The 22,398-nt window shown below is 46.5% G+C and overlaps 1 protein-coding gene across 2 annotated transcripts in view; it reads right to left on the bottom strand.

Moving 5' to 3' along the window:
• Positions 1-22,398, bottom strand: part of LOC147748463 (A.superbus venom factor 1-like) — a 1,277,467-nt gene that overhangs the window by 1,188,425 nt on the left and 66,644 nt on the right. The gene's annotated exons all lie outside the window — the stretch shown is intronic.

The raw sequence follows: 22,398 nt of genomic DNA on the forward strand, positions 1-22,398 counted from the left end.
TGGTCTTGAATGTATAGTGGAGTATGACCTACTATAAGTACTATTATTTAAAGATAAAAAATTGGACTGTTTGAACTACACCTCAAATTTTAAAACTTGAGATGGAACTTCTGAATTTTCCTTCCATTTTAGTACTACTTCCTGAAATCAGAAGATGTTCCATTGCCAGCCTCCTCAAAAAATCAGACCCGTATGAATAAGTTACGCAGGAGTAGTCATGTCAGAAACCTTTCATGAGACGGAACCTTCATCTTGGATTGGCAGCAAGAGAAGTGGCTCATTTTCTTAAGCCAATGAACAACATCTGCAAACAAATGTACCTCAAAGTAGGAGGAGCCATTGCCTATGACAGCAAAATGTTGGCTCTTGAGCCTAATGTCCCACTACTAGGACATCTGAGGAAGAAAATGGCCTCGCAACTCATATCCCAATGCAATTCTAGACACAGGCCTGGGCTGCCTTCTTCTTAGAGGCGTGGATCGCCAGAGACCAGATGTTTCATTCCCATTTCCAAACCACAGGAATATATGACGTTACAACGCATACCATTACAACATCTACCTCTACAATGCAATTTTTACAACATGATTACCATTACAACGCATCCTTTTTACAATGCAAACCATTATAAAGTATGATAATAGGGGTATATATATATATATATATTAGCTTAACAACGCATGTATTCACAATGCATACTATAAGAATTCATACATTAAAACGGAAATTACATTTCCTACTATGGGTAAAATAAAACTGTGTTTTTAAAAAAAAATGTGTAACCCATGCACTGGCACAGGATGCAAGGGAAATAGGGGTTTATGGTGGGGAGTCTATTAACACACAGGTATTCATTTTAATAATTGGGTATTATGGTTAATACATGTGTATTAAATTTACTTTAAAAAGAAAAAAATAAATAATCAGGTACTAACTTTAATACTTGAATATTAATTTTAATACCTGTGTACCATTTTGTACATTTTTATTTATATGAAAACATTCTAGAAAAAGTACCTTTCATGGATGTATACGCACAAAGCATTTCCACCAAGAAAAACACAACAGTCAGTGGCAGAAGCAGCCTCTCAATACGAGACATAGAAGCAAACAAAACAGGTGTCTTTCCACTATTTACATTTTAAATCATTCACATATTTTGAAAAACAGCCACAGCAGGAAAATAAATTTTTACATTGTGAAGTAAGTGAATTTAAAACTACAGATAAGTTTAATTTTAAATTCAAAAGAAGAAATTAATGTTTATTTTACAATTTTGAAAGAATATCGCCCAAAATATATTACAATCTATTTTCTCCCAAAAAAACGATGGGATATCTACTGTGAGTATACTGTAAATTAAAATTCATACAAAGCAAAATATATTTTTAGTATAACATATTTAAAAATCTATAATATAGGTTTGGGTTCTTGCCTCAGGGAAGGCGCCCTAAGATGAGTGGGCTAAAAAAACAAATATAACATCACAGAGAGTTTGCCTCATGGAAAGTGCTGGTCAGTAGAGGGAGGCAAAATTACTATTCTACCTCCAACAGGTTTTTGCCAAAGGAAAAGTGTTGAAAAGACGTGAGGAGCAAAATTAGGATTCTTTCTTCAACATGTGTTTGCCTCAGAGCAAGTGCTGGTCAGTGGAGGAGGGCAAACAAAATATTCTCACTCCACCAGGTGTTTGCCTCAGAGAAACTGCTGCTCAGTGTTGAGGGACAAAATAAGGGCCCCATTAGGATGGTGGGGGCAATCCGCCCGCCATCCGTGTTGAAAAGACCCCCGCCATATTATTATGGCTGGGGGGTCCGTGGCGGACGGAAAGAGCGTCCGCCGCATTTTCGCCCCGGTCGACTTGTGACCGGGGCGGAAAGGCTGCAATATGGTGGCAGTGTCTTTCAGACACCGCCAGCCATATTACAATATGCGTGTAGGAATGCCTTTACGTGGCGGCAATGCCGCCATGGAAAGGCATGCAGAGTCTGCCAGGGGGGGCTGGTTGCGGGTCCCCAAGGACCATAGGTACCCCCCTGCAGTTCCATGCACAACATGGCAGGCACTGCGCTGTGCCTGCCATGTTGTGCATGGTAGTGCACAACATCTCTCCCTAACACTGGGGCGGGCGGTGCTGAGTGCACCGCCCACCACAATGTTAGGGATGCAGGATGCGCCCGCCACTGTGGCGGGCGCATTCAAATGGTCGGCACGGGAACCCCGTCCTTATGGCGGGGGGTCCCTCTGTACGACTGGTTGTCCGTCTGCCATCCTAATGTGCCCCCAAGTATTCGAACTCCAACAGGTGTTTTCCTCAGAGAAAGTGCTGGTCAGTGGTGGGGGGCAATATTACTATTCAAACTCCAACAAGTGTAGGCCTCAGGGAAAGTGATAATCAGTGCTGCAGGGCCAAAACAATCTTCTATCTCCAACAGGTTTTTGCCTCAGGGAAAGTACTGGTCAGTGGAAGGGGCCAAAATAACTATTCTGACACCAAGGAGCACATTAGCATGGCGGGCGGACTTTGTCCGTCCGCCATCCTGTCGTAACAAGGGACCCCCACCATAAGGGTGGGGTCCCGTATGTGCCATTAGGATGCGCCACCACAGTGGCGGGCGCATCCTACATCCCTATCATTGTGGCGGGCGGTGGACTCAACACCGCCCGCCACAATGCCAGGGAGGCATGCTGTGCACTTCCATGCACAACATGGCAGGCACTGTGCGGTGACTGCCATGTTGTGCATGGAAGTGCAGGGGGGTACCATAGGTACCCCCAATGTGCACCCCCCACTCCCCCGGAGTCCCTGGGGGCCAAGCAGACTCTGCATGCCTTTCAGTTGCTGCAATGCCGCCACGGAGAGGCATCTGTTAAGACACATTCTAATATGGCTGGCGGTGTCTACTAGACTCCGCCACCATATAGAACCCTTTTCCGCCCGGTCAACATGTCGACCGGGCAGGAAAAGCGGTGGATGGTCTTTCCATCCGCCGCGGTCCCCCTAGCCATTATAATATGGTGGGGGGTCATTTCTGCATGGATGGTGGGTGGATCTCCCCCGCCGGGCCGGCGGTGGCTACCGCCGGGCTGGCGAGGCAATCCTCCTGCCATCCTAATGGGGCCCTAAGTGTTTGCCTCAGGGAATGTGCTGGTCAGTGGTGGGGGGCAAAATTACTAATCTAACTTCGACAGGTGTTTTCCTCTGGGAAAGTGATGGTCACTGTAGTAGGGCAAAATACAAATTCTCAATCCACTGAATGTTTGCCTGAGTGAAAGTGTGCTCAGTGGTGGGGGACAAAAAACACTAGTCTAACTCCAACATGTGTTTGCCACAGGGAAAGTGATGGTCAGTGGAGGAGGACAAAAAATATTCTCAATCCACCAGGTGTTTGCCTGAGGGAATGTGCTGGTCAGTGGTGGGAGGCAAAATAAAAATTTGAACTCCAACATGTGTTTGCCTCAGGGAATGTGCTGATCAGTGGTGGGGTGAAAACTTATTATTCAAACTCCAACAGGTGTTTGCCTAAGGGAAGGTGCTGGTCAGTGTTAGGAGCAACCTTATTATTCCAACTCTACAGGGTGTTTGTGTCAGAGAAGGTGACTGGTTGACTGCCTTCCCTGCCCGCGCGATGGCTGGACCCCGCCTTGGGTGGTGATGGGCAGGACCTGCACCCTGCAGACCCCTGCCTCTGAAACCCAAACAAAAATGTACAAATACACCACGAACGACCGGGATCCCGGGGGGGGAGCACCCACCTTTGCTGCACCTGCTGGGGGATATTTCCACTAGCCACCAACAATTGGCACATCACAGACCTCAGTGGAGAAGAAAATCAGTGAGGTACAGGTAGACATGGCCCTTATTCGTCAGGACCTGTGTAACGCTACGGCGTGGATCTTGGAGGTGGAATTGCATCTCTCCACGGCTGAGGACGATACAGGCCAAGTGAAGACTCAACTGGCCTGTCTTCAGACTCAGACCTCGGAACTCCACCATGGGGCCGAAGACGCCGAAAACAGGTTCAGGAGGAACAACCTGCACCTCATAGGGTTTCCCGAGGGGGGGAGCAAGGCCATGCAGACACATTTGTGGGGACTTGGGTGCGCACCTGGATGCCTAAAGAGTCCCTCTCCCCATGGATTGCTATTGAACGTGCCCACTGCTCCCTGGCTCCCCGACCTCTGCCAGGAGCTCCTGCCCAGCCCATTATCCTGCGGATCCTCAATTTCCGGGAGAGAAACGCTATCCTTAGGGTGGCTCGGACGCAGGGCCCCCTGACTTTCCAGAACAACAAGATTATGGTCATCCCAGACTACAACAGGGAGGTGCAAGCCCAACATCAAACTTATAACAAGTTAAGCAGAAGCTCTGTAACCTGGGTCTTTGCTATGGCCTTCGCTTTCCGGCTCGGCTTTGAGTCATCTTTCAGGACAAGGCGCTCTTCTTCTATAGCCCCCAGGCGGCTTGGACCTGGCTCACGGATGAGCGCCCTCTCTGGACCCATTTGGCCTCCTCTCCTGCCCGGCGGGATTCTATGCAGCCTCACCCAACCCTGCCCAAGCCCTAAAGGTGCCGCACTAGGTCCTGCAAGAAGGGTGACCGCCGTGGAGCTGCCTCCCGCTCACCAGGGGTTGCGTCTCAACTGTCCCTTCCTCAAGCATTGCCTAGAAGGTCTGCATCTCCCAGCTCAACTGGATCCCTGATTGATCTGGGCCGCATCCCAGACCCCTCTGGGACACTGCGCCAGGCCAGCTCTGACTTGTCACGTAGTCCTGCACTCCGAGGAACTGGGGACGACGGTGGAAGCTGAACTAAGGGGCCAATTGGCAGGACATCCGTAAGCTGTTTTCTCGGCAACCCCTACAGCTGCGCCCCCCTTTCCAAGTCCATAGACATGAAGGGGTCCACCAACATCAAGCCAAGTTCTACTACTTATATTACCTGAGAACTTTGATTTAATTGTAGTCATTTGGCCTTTACTGCTAAATTGTTTTTTCTAGCTATAAACGATTCTCTCATCTGCCTTCATGGAGGGGTCCATCTCTGCCACGCTCATGTTTCGCTAACCGTTTTAGCTTAGCACTCCGATTCAGCTGTGTTGGTGGTTTGCTGTTTTTCCTCTTCAGGGCGACAGATGCTTCAAGTTCAGAAGTGTAGGGTGGGGTGTGTTGGGGGCGAGGGAGGGGGCAGACTGTTGTCTCTTGATGGTTTATTGTTTTTGGCCGCCTATGGGCTGCCGTTTTTTGTTTTAATTGGCATCAGTCAATGTACACAAGTCATGACTGACGACATGACGCTTAACAGACCACACGAAATGCACCCCAATGCCCCGGCTAGGAGAGGCTGCCTCCCCTGGTACCCCGATATATCTGCACTACTATCCCACACACATTATCCGCCCTGATGATGTCCACCTTACATAGACCCCTCCACATTGTGTCATGGAACGTCAACGGTCTGCTAGACCGCATAAAGCGAACTGCAGTCCTTCGCAGCGCCCAGCATCATGCACCCAACATCCTCTTTTTACAGGAAATGCACCTTTTAGCCACTCAGTGCACTTTTCTCGCCCGTTATGGGTTCGAAAGGATCTGGCACTCGGGTTTTACATGGGGTTCCCGGGGGGTGGCCATACTGTTCCGTAAGGGTCTCCCCTTTAATTTGTCACAGGTTGAGACTGACACACAAGGCCGCTGTGTGGTTCTGACCGGCAGGATCGAGGGGCATCCTCTTAATCTCTTATCTCTTTATATTCCCCCTGCCACAATGCCCGCTGCCCTCTGGCGATTCAGGCTCTTAGTCTCCACCCTTCCTCTGGGCCTGACGGTCATCGGAGGTGACTTTAATGCTGTAATGCACCCCTCTTGCAAAGCGATAGGCGTTCCCTCTGCGTCCCGCCTTGCTTCTGCTAAGCGCATTTCTGATTGGTCCTCTGCCGTGGGTCTCTGCGATGCGTGGAGGGTGTGGAATCCCCGGCGGGAACAGTACACCCACACTTCAGCGGCCCATTATACTCATTCTCATATTGACCTGCTCCTAGTGCCTGCCCTCAATTGTCTGTTGGTGTCCAGGGCCACTATTTTGCCCAGAGGCCTCTCGGATCACTCTCCTGTCTCCCTCCTGCTTGGGAATGCCCCAATGGCGTTTGTACGACTTGGAGAATGAACGCCTGGTTTTTGCAATACGCGGAATTCGTTGAATTCCTCGGGCGGGAACTGAAGCAATAATTTGTGATCACAACAGAGTTGGTCCCCTCACCGGGTTCTTTGTGGGAGGCCGGCAAGTCCACTATGCGGGGTGTGACCAGAGGCTTAGTCCACGCGAAGCGCGAGGTTCAGGTCGCCCGTCTTGTACAGTTGGAGGCCAGAGCTGCCAGGTTGGAGTAAACTCAGGGGTCTACTGAGGGTGCTGATTCCCCCCGACAGCTCGCACTGCTCTGAGATGAGATCTCCTACATCTCGGTGGATGCTGCAAATATTCTCTGGCGCTCTGCCGTGGCTCGAGTATATGACTGGGGTGATAAAAATGGCAAATTAGTCCATAACCTAATTTCTTATCCCAAGGCCACTCCCATCATTGCCGAGGTCAGTGATGGGGCTGGTACCCACCACTTCACCTCTCAGGCTATCGCCCAAAGCCTTTGTGGATTACTATGCCAATCTCTATGCGAGCCGATCTCCTGAGGCCTCCCTAACTGCACTGTTGTCGGAGATGGGGACCCATCTGCCATGTCTTCCCCAAGCGGTCTCAGAGACTCTGGATCTCCCCCTCACCTCGGAGGAAATTCATGAGGCCATTTCTCACTTGCATTCCGGCAAGACGCCGGGACCGGATGGCTATCCGCAGGAATACTATGTGACCTATCGCGACTTGCTGGTCCCGAACTTAGTGGAATTTTTCACCATGTGGTGGACAAGGGGTTCTTTCCCCCCGAAATTGTGGTGCTCCCAAAGACACAGCCGTCCTCTTTTGATAGTGCGGACTATCGCCCTGTTTCCCTCATCAACACCGAGGTGAAAATCTTCGCAACTGTTTTGGCCCAACGCCTCCGCCCCTCTTACATGATTTGGTCCATCCAGACCAATGCGGTTTCATGCCTGCCTGGGGTACATTTCTTTTCAACTATAACAAGGGAACTTAATTGATACCTATGGACCATGGGCAGACAATCTATTCTAGAGAACAAAGGTCCTTAGGATATTTTAGTAACATTTGCAATGAGATCTATAGACTTGAATCAGTACTATATCTGATTATTCCAGTACCCAGCCGGGCCTGGAAATTTTATTTAATGTATATCACAAAGTTTAAAAGACCACAGAGAGGGTCAGATTCAACATTTGATATGGTACAAGCCTGTACCTATCCAAAAAGTAGTGCAAGAAAAGAATAGAAACAAGGAAAACAAACAATATCAGGCAAAAGAGACGTGGAAGCCAACTATCCCTTGCGCTTAAATACTATGTAAAGCAAGTTAGGACATACAATTCATGCAATAAAATTAGTCACAATGGATACATTGCAGAATTGTTAAGACTGTCGACGACGTTTCGATCCCTAGCTCCTAATGAACCGGGATCATCAGCAGGACTTGGTATTAAGTTGCCTGTTTTGTTATTGAAGCGCCTGTGGGGGTCCGTAAGTGAGCATAGATAGAGCCTGGGACTGTTGAGTTGCTACCTCGTGGCGCGAACTAGGTTCAAGATAAAAATCTCAAGCTTCGGATTTGCACAAGAATTAGATTTTGGGGACATCCAGTTGGGGAGTCCTTTGGTTGGCTAAACGGAGATTAGTGCTCCAAGTGGAAGAGACGCCAACTTCGGCGAATTATCCGTAGCACGCTATTGAGAAATATTGTTGCTCCACAATCGGGCAGAATACTTGACGCCGGCGGGCTCGATAGCCAATTGATCCGACAGCAAGGAAATCCGGATGTAGTAGGTTCCTCATTGAACCAAGGTGCCGTTCTCTGTTTACGGCCGCCCTCCTTCGGCCGGCCTAGAGGGGCCGTACGGTCCAGCGCAACCGTGATACGGTCACTAAGCAAGGGGCCCTCTGCGATAAGAGCCTCATTGACCTCTGGCAGGGAGAACCTGGCCCATTTGCGCCTGAGGTAGTTAAGGGGAGTGGGGTCTGTCACCTTATGTTTAAGGAGATGGATTTCAAATGGTACCAGGAAATGGTCGGTCCAGGGGAGGGGCACGGGGAGAGCCGCTATGACTTCCTCCCAGTTCGCAAATACTGGATCAAGCAAGTGGCCATGCTGGTGTGTTGGAAGCTGGCCCTTTAGCTCTAGTTGTAAGGCCTGAAGTTCTTGACGGAACTCCATCGCTCCTTTGTCCGACAGATCCTCTAAATGCATATTAAAATCTCAGAGTAGCAGAAACTTATCTCTCCGCAACGCTATCTCCGTGACGCACTCTAGTAGGTTACCTTTAAACCTTCTAAAAAACAATACAGGTATGTGGAGGGTCAAGGGGAATATTTAATGACCTGTCTGCTCATACCCCTGAATATGATATACAACACACAAAAGAGCAGACCAGGTCTAGAAAAAAGTGTGTAGCTGTACTGACGAGGGTGCATTAAAGGGGTGCATATATGAACACAAGATGCTGAAAACCACTGGCTGGATGAATCCCATCAGACCACCCTTATGGTGGATTTAACGTCATGTGGGATGTAACTGATCTTTCCAAAACTCAACCGACCATATAGTGCCGATATGGAAGTGGATGTCAGGACATGTTTCAGCCAGAGGGGCTTTGCCCCGGCTTTCTTCAGGACCATAAACAGAGATGCTACTGCAGCCATGAATGAAGTGTGAAAACTACAACAGACAATGTACTGAAAAATAGGTACATATCTACCAGGAACCATCACAGTTGAGTGCCCACTGGACGGAAAGGAGAATATCTTCTTCCTAAAGAAACAAAATTTGTTTTACGACAACATCATGTATCAAGAATACATCCACATATATACACACAAGCCGCACAGACAGAACACACTCGCAAGAATGATTTACATTCTGCATGATATAAGAAGCTTAATAGCTCAAGCAACATGAGGCATTTCCTCATTCTGCTACTCACCCAGCGTTGTGTGGGTGAAGACCTCACCTCACCCGGCGACAGCTCGGGAACATGAGGCCCCGCTCTATAGTGTAGAAAAAAGGGGACCATGAGTGACAGCTCTATGGTATCCACGCCAAATCGCTCTACACACGAACCCAACAGACGTGTGCTAGTTCCCCAACTGTTTAACCTTACAAGCCTACATTGATGTCCCTAGGACATTAAAAGAGACACAAATGCTAAAGTGCCCTTAATCTCATTGGACATGAAGAAGTACTGAAGTTGTTCCTAATAGGGCATAAAAGACTGTCTAGAAACATAGTATGCAGTCATGTGCGCCCCTGGAATGGTAATAAGCAGTGACCATAGTCAAGCTTTCTATAGAAACACCACTATATAAAAAAACAACAAAGTCCTTCAAGAAGACCTCCGGACTCGTGGGCTTGACGGGCCGTCTCAAGATGAACACCACGGGTTAGCTCAAACTATACCACGAGACTCAAACAACACGAGTTGCCCCAGTTCAAACACTAACAAATATGGGCTAACTGCAGCGAGAGACCAAGTCACCAGGAAACTCACCTATCCGTCGGTGCCTCTGGTGATAGCCCGAGCGGAAGTGGAGGTGTTGGTCAGGCTGTCCATCACGCTTAAATAGCCGCTGGTAATTGACAAAAAGTGGCCGTAATCGCCATTAGACATCTGCAGACTATGGCGTGGAAAAGAAGACCCTGCTCTTGCGCGCATGCGCAGTAGCATGAAGCAAACTGTAAACGCCTGCGTGATAGAAGAGACACTGCTCTTGCGCACATGCGCTGTAACGTGGCGCGTAGTTCGTTATATCTATGTGTTTGTAGCAGGGAAAACAAAAACAAAAACTGGGTATTTATAGAGACTTCGCTCTTGTTGGTGCAGGTGGGTTGGATAAGGCGCGAATATAGTAAAATCGCTATACAAATTAAATTAAAGGGCATGTAGCGAGTAGTCACTTAGGTATCAAGAAAAAAACCTAGATCATTATTTATATCCGAATATCAGTCCCTAAATCCGTCTCATCCGCCTGATACTTATTTGTGTGAGAAGGGTTATGCTGAGGAATCGTGGTATGGGGAAACTGTGACTCCAATGAAAATAATCAACAGTCTAAATAGAATCACTCTAAGGTGGAGTGTGACATCTGCTGCACAATTACTTTTCATGAAGAGTAGACTGCCTCACAGTGAGCACTAATAGTCAGTACTACAGAGGCGCTATTAGTTGAGGCACACCGTGGCCCTTTGTGTAGGGTCATAATATACATGATTTTTAGGCATTCATAATTGTCTCAGGTGTCAAAAAAGAAAGTAGGTGTCAAAATGGGTTAACAGAGGGGGGGAGCATACACACTTATGTTGGGTGAGCTTAGTGGGTGCAACCGAAATTGCGTTGCATCCATTCACAAGAAGACCCGCAACTAAAAAGTTGCTCTTGATTCTAAAAAACAATACAGGTATGTGGAGGGTCAAGGGGAATATTTAATGACCTGTCTGCTCATACCCCTGAATATGATATACAACACACAAAAGAGCAGACCAGGTCTAGAAAAAAGTGTGTAGCTGTACTGACGAGGGTGCATTAAAGGGGTGCATATATGAACACAAGATGCTGAAAACCACTGGCTGGATGAATCCCATCAGACCACCCTTATGGTGGATTTAACGTCATGTGGGATGTAACTGATCATTCCAAAACTCAACCGACCATATAGTGCCGATATGGAAGTGGATGTCAGGACATGTTTCAGCCAGAGGGGCTTTGCCCCGGCTTTCTTCAGGACCATAAACAGAGATGCTACTGCAGCCATGAATGAAGTGTGAAAACTACAACAGACAATGTACTGAAAAATAGGTACATATCTACCAGGACATGTGTAGAGCGATTTGGCGTGGATACCATAGAGCTGTCACTCATGGTCCCCTTTTTTCTACACTATAGAGCGGGGCCTCATGTTCCCGAGCTGTCGCCGGGTGAGGTGAGGTCTTCACCCACACAACGCTGGGTGAGTAGCAGAATGAGGAAATGCCTCATGTTGCTTGAGCTATTAAGCTTCTTATATCATGCAGAATGTAAATCATTCTTGCGAGTGTGTTCTGTCTGTGCGGCTTGTGTGTATATATGTGGATGTATTCTTGATACATGATGTTGTCGTAAAACAAATTTTGTTTCTTTAGGAAGAAGATATTCTCCTTTCCGTCCAGTGGGCACTCAACTGTGATGGTTCCTGGTAGATATGTACCTATTTTTCAGTACATTGTCTGTTGTAGTTTTCACACTTCATTCATGGCTGCAGTAGCATCTCTGTTTATGGTCCTGAAGAAAGCCGGGGCAAAGCCCCTCTGGCTGAAACATGTCCTGACATCCACTTCCATATCGGCACTATATGGTCGGTTGAGTTTTGGAATGATCAGTTACATCCCACATGACGTTAAATCCACCATAAGGGTGGTCTGATGGGATTCATCCAGCCAGTGGTTTTCAGCATCTTGTGTTCATATATGCACCCCTTTAATGCACCCTCGTCAGTACAGCTACACACTTTTTTCTAGACCTGGTCTGCTCTTTTGTGTGTTGTATACCTTTAAACCTTGCCAGGGGTCCTGGGGGACGGTAAATAAATAACCCTTCACCGTAGTGCCCCCATTAATTTTTATGGTAAAAACACCAGCTTCGCTTCCCGCCATATGGACTAGTTCCAATTGACAGGCAAGCTGCTGTTTGAATGCAATAGCTATACCCCCCCCCCCCTCTGCCCTCGGGTCTGTCCAATCTCACCAATAGGTATTCTTCTGGTAATGCCTGAATGATGTCGGGGTCAGAGTGAGCATCCAACCACGTTTCTGTGAGGAATAGCAGGTCCAGTTGTCTATCCACAAGTAGGTCGTAAATATCAAGCTTATGGCATTGTAGCGATCTCACGTTGAGCAAGCCACAGGACAAGGTGGGGCTGCCCCGGGTATCAGCTGTCAATGTACTAAATCGGAATTGACAGTGTCTGCAACCTTCTTCCTCCCCTATGTTTATGGTGTGAAGGCCGGGTGTGCAAGTAATGGTGAACAGACTTACAAGATCGTTCCTACTCCAAAGGATTCGGTTGTCAGGACCGGGGGTGGTGGCCCTGGGCCGTGTCCGGTCGCGGACGGGCGCAGACGGGCTTGGCTTAGGCGCGGCTTCGGCGCGCGCCCGGCGCGCCTGCTGCGCCAGCCCGCTGCGCCGTCTGGCCATGATGCACATTATATAGTGGTGAGAGGAGGGTGGGAGGCCGGCGCGACTAGAGCGCTCCCCCAGCCACACCTAAGATGGCGCCCACCGCCGCCAAACACCGGCTCTTAGATCGGCAAGGCGAGGCAGGGAAGAAGTTAGGAGAGTGTGGAGGGTGTCAGAGTGCCTAGGTTAGTAATTCCCACATTACCACAGTTTAAAAGCCCCCAGTTTAAAATCTCTTCCTCTTAACCCCCTTGGCAGTAGTGCCCTTTTTAAAATGATGGTTTTCTCCCGGTTCTGATATAGTCTGCAGAATATTTCCTTTCACCTCCCGGGGAGCTGGTTTAGTGAGTTCGACGATATCTTCATTTTTATGGGGGAGCAGGAGATCACGGATGTCCCTGGCACACTGCACATAGCTCCTTATGACGGGGTATGGGAGTAACCAACCTCCACCTCTACTATCTAGCCACAAAACTTATTGTGGTCCATGACTGGTTCACAGGCGGCTGGTCCGACCCAGTGTATCAGGTAGAACTCCGGACGATGGACTTCACGCGGCTTCAGGCCTACTTGTATGGAGCTCCCATACTGAGGGACCTACCCCCCCCATCACTCGGTTGGTCCTTGTGGCTTGGCGCACTGCTTTGCGTCACACAAGGTGGGATCGGAAACTCACCAGGCAGACGCCCCAGTGGTGTGGCACTTGGCTGCAAGAGACCTCATCCCTCTGGGACTTCCATCGCTGGGACCACATAGGGATCTCGCTTCTTGGGAACGTTTTGGTGGGGGACCATATCAGAACCTTTGCGAACCTGCAGCAGCGCTATTCCCTCCACTCTTCCCAATTCTACAAATATTTGCATCTTAGGCATGCCCTGGGGGTGCACCTTCCGTCCCCCACCTCCCTTCCCGAGTTTTGTCCCCTCGACGCCCAGGTGATGATGGGGAATCTGGGTAGAGGTGGGGTCTCTCTGATTTATCGCTCCCTTTTGAACAATGGCCCGCAACCTTAGACGCGCTGGGAGGGTTGGTTGGCCCCCTTGGAGGATGCGGACTGGAGGGACGCCCTTATGGCCCCCAAGACCTTGACAACCTCATCCAAACTGCATCTATTATCTGCACAGGGCTTACCTTACCACGGCACGCTTATACAAAGCCCAGCTGCACCCTTCCCTGACCTGCACGCGCTGTAACAATGCCCCAGCAGACTTCTATCATATGGTCTGGCAATGCCCTGTCCTTGCTCTGTTCTGGGCGGGTGTTGAACTGGAACTCTCACAGACCCTCGGATGGATGATTCACCATGACCCATTGCACCTGATTCTAGGAGTATTTGATGGCCTGGACGGCTCTCGGGCTGACAAGCGTTTCCTTGGGACAGCAGTGGGAAGTGAGATATAGTGGCACTATGGTCCCAGGCCAAGCCCCCAACTATGTGGAGTTGGAGACGGGGGTGGACTGTTGCGGGATTGAAGAGGAGTCCCTCTTTGAAGCCCGGTGCTGGCCCTTACTCTTCGAAAAGATATGGGGTAAATGGTTCAACTTGTTGTCTTGCGGGGTGGGTGCGTGTCTTCTATGATTTAGGATAAACTTATGTATGATTTCATCCTGCAAATTGATTCGTAAGTCTCTGTTGTTTCACGTGTGGATGTACATTGTGATAATGTTTGATTTTGATGCCAATGTGTATTTGTGGTTTGACCTAAATTCAATAAATTTGATTATCAAGTAAATAGTCTTGGTATCTGTAATACATGGACTAGAGTACTCTACTTTGAAAACAACTGGAGGATTATATATATTCACTAAAAAAACTATAAGTTTTAGGGGTGTTATAGTTAGCTGGACATTTCACTCATGCAAAACCATTAAAATTGCTCCTATATAGTTAGTTGCACTAACTATATTTCGCGCAGCCGCAATCCACTGCTGATGATGTCACTGATGACATCTCAAATGACATCACTGATAACATCACTGATGATATCATTCAGTGAATGTGGTTTGCTTCGTTATTTAAATATGCATTATATATATAGCAATTTGCATTGAAGAATGAGTGGATATATAAAATTAAATATTTGGATGGAGGATTTAGTAGCAGTGTAATTGATTGTTTACTTTACCAATTTATAGTGTCTCACTAAATATAGTGGATAGTGATTAAACTGCATGAATATCTGTATCACTTTGTCACTTTGTCAGTTGTGGTGTAAACAGGTTCTCCAGTTGGTTACTAGCTATGTGAAAGTCTATATTAGTTATTGATTAGTTAACTGAGTATTTGTATGGGAGAGTGAATGTGTGTGTGGTCCGGTGGGGGTTGTGTGACTGCCCAAAGATGTTTGAATAGTTGATTCAGTAGATATATGAAGTTAAAACTACATGTTCTAACAGTTGTTTGGGTGAGTGAATATCTTTATGGGTGTGGTGATGAGCAAATATATTTCTGAATGGTACATGTCCAACAAACTACAAAAATAAAAGGCAGTGTATGTGTCGGTTGTTGTATATAAATAAGTATACATAAGACTCAATGATTGTGTGAGTGACTGTATGGATAACTGTATACTTGTAATAATGATTTTATAATACACTAAGTATGACTTACTATCTAAATGAATAGATGAAGTGGTGTTTATATAAGTGTGGAGCTAAGTAAGTATGTGAGTATGATCCATTGTTTGCATAAGTGAGTAGGATAACTTCATATCTGAATAGGTTGTGTGCTGGTGTGTAATGTCTATATAGGTGTATAAGTATTTTTGATAGTGTTCTATTGTTCATTGACAGCATGTATGAGTGAATCTACAGGTAAGTGATTAGATGTGTGTATACATCTCGGAATCACTGAGTGGGTTTTTAGATACTTGTATTGCTGTGTCAATGGATTCAAATATGATACTCTGTATTTTACAAAGAGTGATGAAAGATTTTACTAGTGTATGAAAAGGTGTATGTGATTGTCACGTGGATGATGTCATCCGTGATGTCATCAGTGATGTCATTTGAGATGTCATCAGTGATGTCACTGACCATGTCATGAATGATGTAATTTTCAGTGAATTTCAAAGGTTTTTTTTAATGCTAATTCCTAACTATATAGGGCCTGAAACCTATGTTTTTTTCAGTGAATTAGCAAGATTTTTTAAATGCTAATTCCTAACTATATAAGGCCTGAAACCTATGGTTTTTTCATTGAATTCAGAAGGTTTTTTAAACGACAATTTTTAAATGTATTAATTGTTATTTTTTTAATACTGATTTACTACATTTTTGCAGACAATTGTTCAGAGGGCACGCCCCCTTTTTACAACACTCTGCAGCGCAGCTCCATGGTACTTACTGGAGATACCTGTTGGACTAGTTCCCTCTATGGGACCTCTGGATTGAACAGGAATTAATTCCCCCACTTAAACTGTGCAAACACGCCCTGTAGAGTGTTCTAAATTGGGGGATTAAGTTCCCTTACATACTGGGGGTCTCAAGGGGCCAACTAGCACACCATGAGCCTCCATTATGCACCAGGGGGCTGCGTTGCTTTTCGCCGGGGGCGGCGGTCCCCGGGGCAGTGTAGGGGGGGATTGGGCCCCACCCCACACTTCTTTATCACTATGCCCCGCGATTTTGTCCCCCGGGGGTAATTTGAAAAAAAAAATTACATTTTGCCCTTGGGGATCCTTGTGGGACCACCTGGGAAGGCCTAGGAGGTCAGGGTGTTTCTACCCTGCCCCCTTTTTGTGTTCTACACATTTGTTTTTCTGCTTTCTTGTGCCTCGGTCTACCGAGCACAAGATGGCTGCCAACATAGGTTTGAAGTGTTGAAAGCCAATGATCATGCAGCTCGTGCTTGGAAAGTTTTATAACTCAAAAAGGGGGCAGGGTAGAAGCACCCTGACCCCCTAGGCCTGCTCAGGGGGTCCCACAAGGACCCCCAAGCCCCCCCCAAAAAAAAATGGGCCTTGGGGGTCCCTGTAGGACCCCCTGAGCAGGTCTAGGGGGTCAGGGTGTTTCTACCTTGCCCCCTTTTTGGGTTCTACACGTTTGTTTTTCTGCTTTCTAGTGCCTCAGTCTACCGAGGCACAAGATGGTTGCCATAAATTTCTGTTTTGGAGTGTTGACAGACAGTGGCAGCCAATCAGCATGCAGCTCGTGCACGGGAAGGTGCGCACACGTTGCGCACATGGTGCGCGCTTATAGATATATATATGTTTTCTCTTTTGATTTTCTCAGGAACTACTGGAGGGATTTACACCATTTATGCAAAAGGGTGATCTGCGAATCCGACTCTACTATATTGCCAAATTTGGTGTAATTCCGTTCAGCGGTTCGGGCTGTAGCCGGGTCTAAACGTCCTATGGAAATTAACATGGGGAAAACACGTTTTGAGACCCCCCTTTTTTCTCAACCCCCGCTTGACGAATCTACCCGAGACTTTCAGGGAAGAAGCGGAGCGGAACGGGACATCTTTTTTGAGAAGTTCACGAGAATTCAACAACCGGCGCCAAAGTTATTCCCAATAGAATGTTGCGGATTTCCTATGCAAACTAGGTCCTAACTATATATACCTACATGTCATGAATGATGTAATATGTGACATCATCAGCAGTGGATTGCGGGTGCGCGATATATAGTTATTGCATCTAACTATATATGCGAATTTCAATGGTTTTGTGCGAGTAAATTAAGGTTTTGTAAATGCTAATCCCTAACTATATATGGCCTAAAACCTATGTTTTTTTCAGTGAATTTCAATGGTTTTTTAATAGCAAATATCTATAGCTGTAACATATATTCTTATTCTAATTCACAAATATATATATATATATATTTTTTAAGCAAAGGACCCAGATGCATTTACAGTTTATCACTAACAATGCTCCAGGCTAATGTATTTTCACAGGAAATTAACAGCTGTCCTGCAAGTAAAATATTCCTATTTCGTGAAAAAGGGCGTTTCTTCGTCCCATGAGGGAGCCGTTGAGCAAAAGAGACTCGGCCTGCTGTCTTAGTCGCTGATAGGCCTGATTATCGGATTTTTATCGATCACTTTATGTTGCAACAGTGGAAAACAAAACAGCCCTTGCCCATTTATTTTTACAGCATTCCTGCGTATTATACCCTACCCCCAAACAGTATTTTGCCTGTTACCATAGTAGTAGTTTATGGAACACTTACGTCAGCACATAGGTTAAAATTTCACCACAATATGTTGCTAATGAGTGAGCTTCAGCATTATACTTCAAATTATAAATATCATTTCTATTGATGACTGCTACCCCCACAAAAAAACAGACGTATGTACTTTTTTAATTAACTTTTATTAAAACAATAACCGGAACTATAACTAAAAGATAACACTACAATAAATAACTAGAACTATAAGTAACAAAATAATATAATAAACAACATATAATATGGAGTCCAAAATAAGCATTGTAGTTAATCTGCAAAACAAAAAGAAAATTAGTGTTTAAAATTAGATTGAAGTGACTAAATGAGATCAAACATCACAAGTCAAAGTAAAACTTGACAATATTTATATTTTTTAAAATCTTCGCAGTGTGCCTGAAACGCTTCCACTGGCATTCATCATGCAGACTTTGGTCCACCCTCTTTATCAATTTTTGCAGTTTGAGATATAACGTCCTACATGTGTTATTCATCTCCTACTTTCTCCTTTCAAATTCTCTTGTAAAGACCTTAACAACAAATAAAGGGAACATTTTCTGCATATTTTTAATAAAGCATTTGACACAATGCATAGTAACACCGTATTTATTGAATGTTTTGAAATTAATTTTCACAAGTCTTAAAAAAGGTGAATGCAAGAAAAGTTACTTGCCGCATATGCAAGACTGCTTTCAAGAAGAGACCCCAATAAAAAGGACTTTTGTGGAACTGCAAGTATGCTGAAGCAGTTGCAGACTAAGAATCCGGTCAACTTTGCAAGGGAAGAGTTAAGGAGATTGAGAGCGGCTCCTTCTGCTTCATGAGAAGGCCCGAGTACCAGTGGAGCAACACCGTCAACCTCTAGAGCACAGCCTAATATTTGTCCCCAATTTGAAACCCTTTAAGAGAAAAAGTAAGAAGGTTGGGAGCTTTGTATGCCATCCTAATATCTAATTATCCATAGTTATACAGAGATCCGCCCTGTATCAGACTCATATGTACAAGTGTATATTGTAGATTATCTGCCACCGAAAACCTCTCAAGTACCTATATCCGTTACATTTTAACTTCGTTGAGTAGTCATATTGTGAGTATTTACCTTAAAGTTGTTAATTTTTTATTGATTATTGCTCTTTGAGATATTCCCTGTCTACAAACAGAGAAGAATAGGAATATTCTGTCTCCCTTTGCAGATAGTGGATAGGTAATGCGGACTTTTGTCCCCCGTTGTAATCCGTCATGCCTGTTTTTCTCCCCACTGATTTATTGATTGGCTGGACATTTATTGTTCAAGGAATAGTTCTAACGAGGTATTCTCTGTTTGCAAATAACGTGGAATAGAAATATTCTGTCTAGTCTTTGCAAGTAGTGAAGGGTGGTTAATGCGGACCTTTGTCCCCCGTTGTAATCTGTCATGCCCATCTACTCCCCACTGATTGAGAAACTAGTTCCACCCGGACCATTTATTAGAGGTACATCATCTGGCTCAACCGGAGAGTACCCCTAATAAAGAAGACATATGTAAAATACGAAGTAAACACTGTATCCTGTTAAACAGAAACTTTACAATGAAACACACTTGAAAAAGAAGGGAAAGAAATCGAACAAAATCAGTAGGCCACTGATGAGTTTTTGACTTCGCTAGAAATAAGAAACATGGAAGTGGTGAGAGAAGCCAAGCTTGACGTTAAGGCAGCCGCGAGGTAGCTAACCTCCGCCACCCCCCCACTGCTCCAAGCATGTCTGTCCCACCACCCGCCACGCCCAATAACGGTAACATGAAATGGATACAAATCAGCAGATACCTACCCCCATTCCGGAAACTCCCGAAGTGCAACAGGTCAACGGTTACACCCATCCAGAAGATGAGGCCTCGACACGTGCAGGGCGGGGCCCGACTAGCCGCCATCAGCCGGAGAAGTCGTGGGATGGTCGGCCCGGAATGTGCTGGTCCTCCCTTTCTCTTCTGGCGCCCTGCAGGCCACGGGGGGGGATGTCTTGCCTCTGCCTCCGACCCCCCCCTCTTATCGCCTGGTCTGGACATCACGGATATCAACGCCAGGTGTGGGCGTGGGGTGCGCTGGGAGGGAGAGGCGGCGCGAACGAGCCTCTCCCACCCCCCCAGGTGGGGGCCCCTCAGCTGCACCCCCAACGCTCCACTCACCCAACAAAAGGGTCGTCACGTAAGGTGCACCAGGAGAGGAGCCGAGGCCGACGGGATCTTCTTCTTTCTTCAATTATGGCTGTAACAACACTGGGGGGGATGTCTTGCACTCGGTGGTCTGTGCCCATGGGCCTGAGGCGCTGACTACCTCCACTGCTTTGGTGGCCCGCCTCCCTGCATCGTTGGTGCCGTTGGTGGTCCAGGACTGGCTCTCCCTGAACCCAGCTGGCGGCTGGATCGATACCGGAGAGTGCTGTGGCCCCGCCGGGCTGACAAAATGGCGGCCAGCACCCTGTATCCTGGACTCGTTGTTGACGGGGACACTGGCCTACCGCACGGCGCGTTTGCTGAATACTGTAAAGGTGTTCCTACACTTGGCGACGTGCTCGCTGCCTTGAATTCCTGGTGTGAGTCCATGAAGTTTCAGTCCGCCAGGCCGGAGGGTGTTCTTCTAGACGGGCTCGCTGAACCGCTTCCCACGTGTGCTTGATATGAGCTCCCCGTTCGGGCCTGAAGTGGCGCCCTGCAGGCCACGGGAGGGGATGTCTTGCCTCTGCCTCTGACCCCCCCCTCTTATCGCCTGATCCGGACATCACGGATATCAACGCCAGGTGTCGGCGTGGGGTGCGCTGGGAGGGAGAGGCGGCTCGAACCAGCCTCTCCCACCCCCACAGGTGGGGGCCCCTCAGCACCCCCAACGCTCCACTAACCCAACAAAAGGTCTCGTCCACTATTGCGAGGCAATGATGCTCCGCTCACCCAGCGGGGGTCTCGTCCACTCTTGCGGTGCAACGGCGCTTCTGAGTTCAACTAGAAAATGAGTCCTGCGTCCAGAAACGTTCTCCTCAACTTTGAAGATTCTATAAGAGCCACGGGGGCCCCCGACCCCCGATGGGGAGTGACTGCCATGATCACCCACGGAACGACCACGACGTAGCCGTGGGACGTCGGCGCGCTCATGCCGGCGCCGGCCTCAGTCTTGAAATGACCAAAATCCTGCAAGACTACCAACTTGATCAGTTCCGGTGGGACACCAGTATGACCCGGTAGGAGAGATTGTTGCCTCCCACCCCACTTTGACTGATGGTTCATGTCGGCAGGCCCCTCTGCTACTCTTCAACGAAAACTTTTGGACTGCCGAAAGAGGTCCCGGTCCAACCACGAGTTGGTGGAGACATTTTGACTATACTTGGACCTTCCTGACCTCACCCAAAATGGCGCCGGTACAAATGAAACTCTCAACTCCTTGTTGTGCCCGATTGCTCAGCCTTGATATCATGAGATATGTATGCAGTTTTTAGCACATGAATTGATATGGGATAAGACTGATTATATGTTCGGACAATGAATTGATCCGGGATGGGTATTGATTATACGTTCGAACAATGAATTGACATGGGACGGGTACTGATTACAAGTTCTAATGCATCATTGATTACTGTATTTATTATTGAAGGTTCGAATTGTCGACACTTTTGGTACTTGCTCACAATGAATTATCGATATGATTTTGTTGCACTTGTCACACTTTTTACTATGAAATCAACGACCACTGACTCTCTGTTATGTTTTCCACAAATAAATACCCCCCCCCCTCCCTCCCCCCCATTTACAGTTCCAGCCTGCTCCGTGGCCGGCCCATGGGGTTGTAGGCCCGTATTTGGGCACCAACATTTTTATTAAAGGTTTTTGAAAAAACAAACGTAGTTGTAACACGTAGATTGGTAAGTTTCGAATAAAAGGCCACTGTTTCCGATTTTTTTTTTTTTTTTTTTTTTAAAGTAGGTGAAATGAAGCAGCTCAATTAGTTAAGGGTTAAAAGTATAGTACGCAGAAACATTGAAAATATGAATGGTCCAGGTTTGTTGTGTGTTTTTTATTTTTGTACAGCATAAAGCAATCGATAAAGATCCTGGTATTTAGCCTCTACTTTATATGCTACCTGTATCAGGGAAGTTGTTTTAAATGCCCCTAAGCCACCCCGAAGGAATGTCACCTGGCCCCCCTAGTACGAACGAAAACGACCCCGTACCACTGTAGGTTATCTCTCTTCCTCAAAAATGACAAAAATTACTTTCTAGGACGTTTTGGACATTGATGATTTTCATATGATCTATTTATGAAAGTAATACTCATCTCTCCGCATGAAATTAATTTTCCACATGCTACACAAGTCAATCTCATCTGCCCAAAGTTCTTTTGCAGATTTGGGACCGTTTCCCTTGCCTCTGACTCACTTATTGCTAAGTCATTGATGGATGTTTTTGCCGGTCGGTGGTTATCCACCAAATCTCGAAGTTGTGCTTTAGAATAATTAAGAGGGTGCCACCTCTCCATGTGCCGATGCATGGTATGATTACCATAGCTATATTTTTTTTCGGTCCCTCTCGAGAGTTTTTTTTTTTGCAGATGAGGCAGGTAACGAACCTGGCATTAACTTTCTTTTCATGAGAAGGAAAAGAAAAAAATTGCCAGATAAAATTCACTTTCACATGGGACGTTCTTGGCATTTCTTTCAGAAACTTTTACATCACTGTGTCATTTCTTTGTCTATCCTGGTTAAAGCAATGTCATATAAATAGTTGTTTAAAAAGTTTTTTTTACGTGTTTACTTTGTTGGAGCGTTGTATATATTTATAAGTTATTAAAGTGTTATAATCCTACTACTTTGTTGGATGCTATATATTTTTAATGTGACACATAATTGTGAAGACTTTGATGTACAAAAAGGCATCCCTGGA

Source organism: Lissotriton vulgaris, chromosome 1_1 (assembly GCF_964263255.1).
Source record: "Lissotriton vulgaris chromosome 1_1, aLisVul1.2, whole genome shotgun sequence".
NCBI classification, from domain to species: Eukaryota; Metazoa; Chordata; class Amphibia; order Caudata; family Salamandridae; genus Lissotriton; species Lissotriton vulgaris.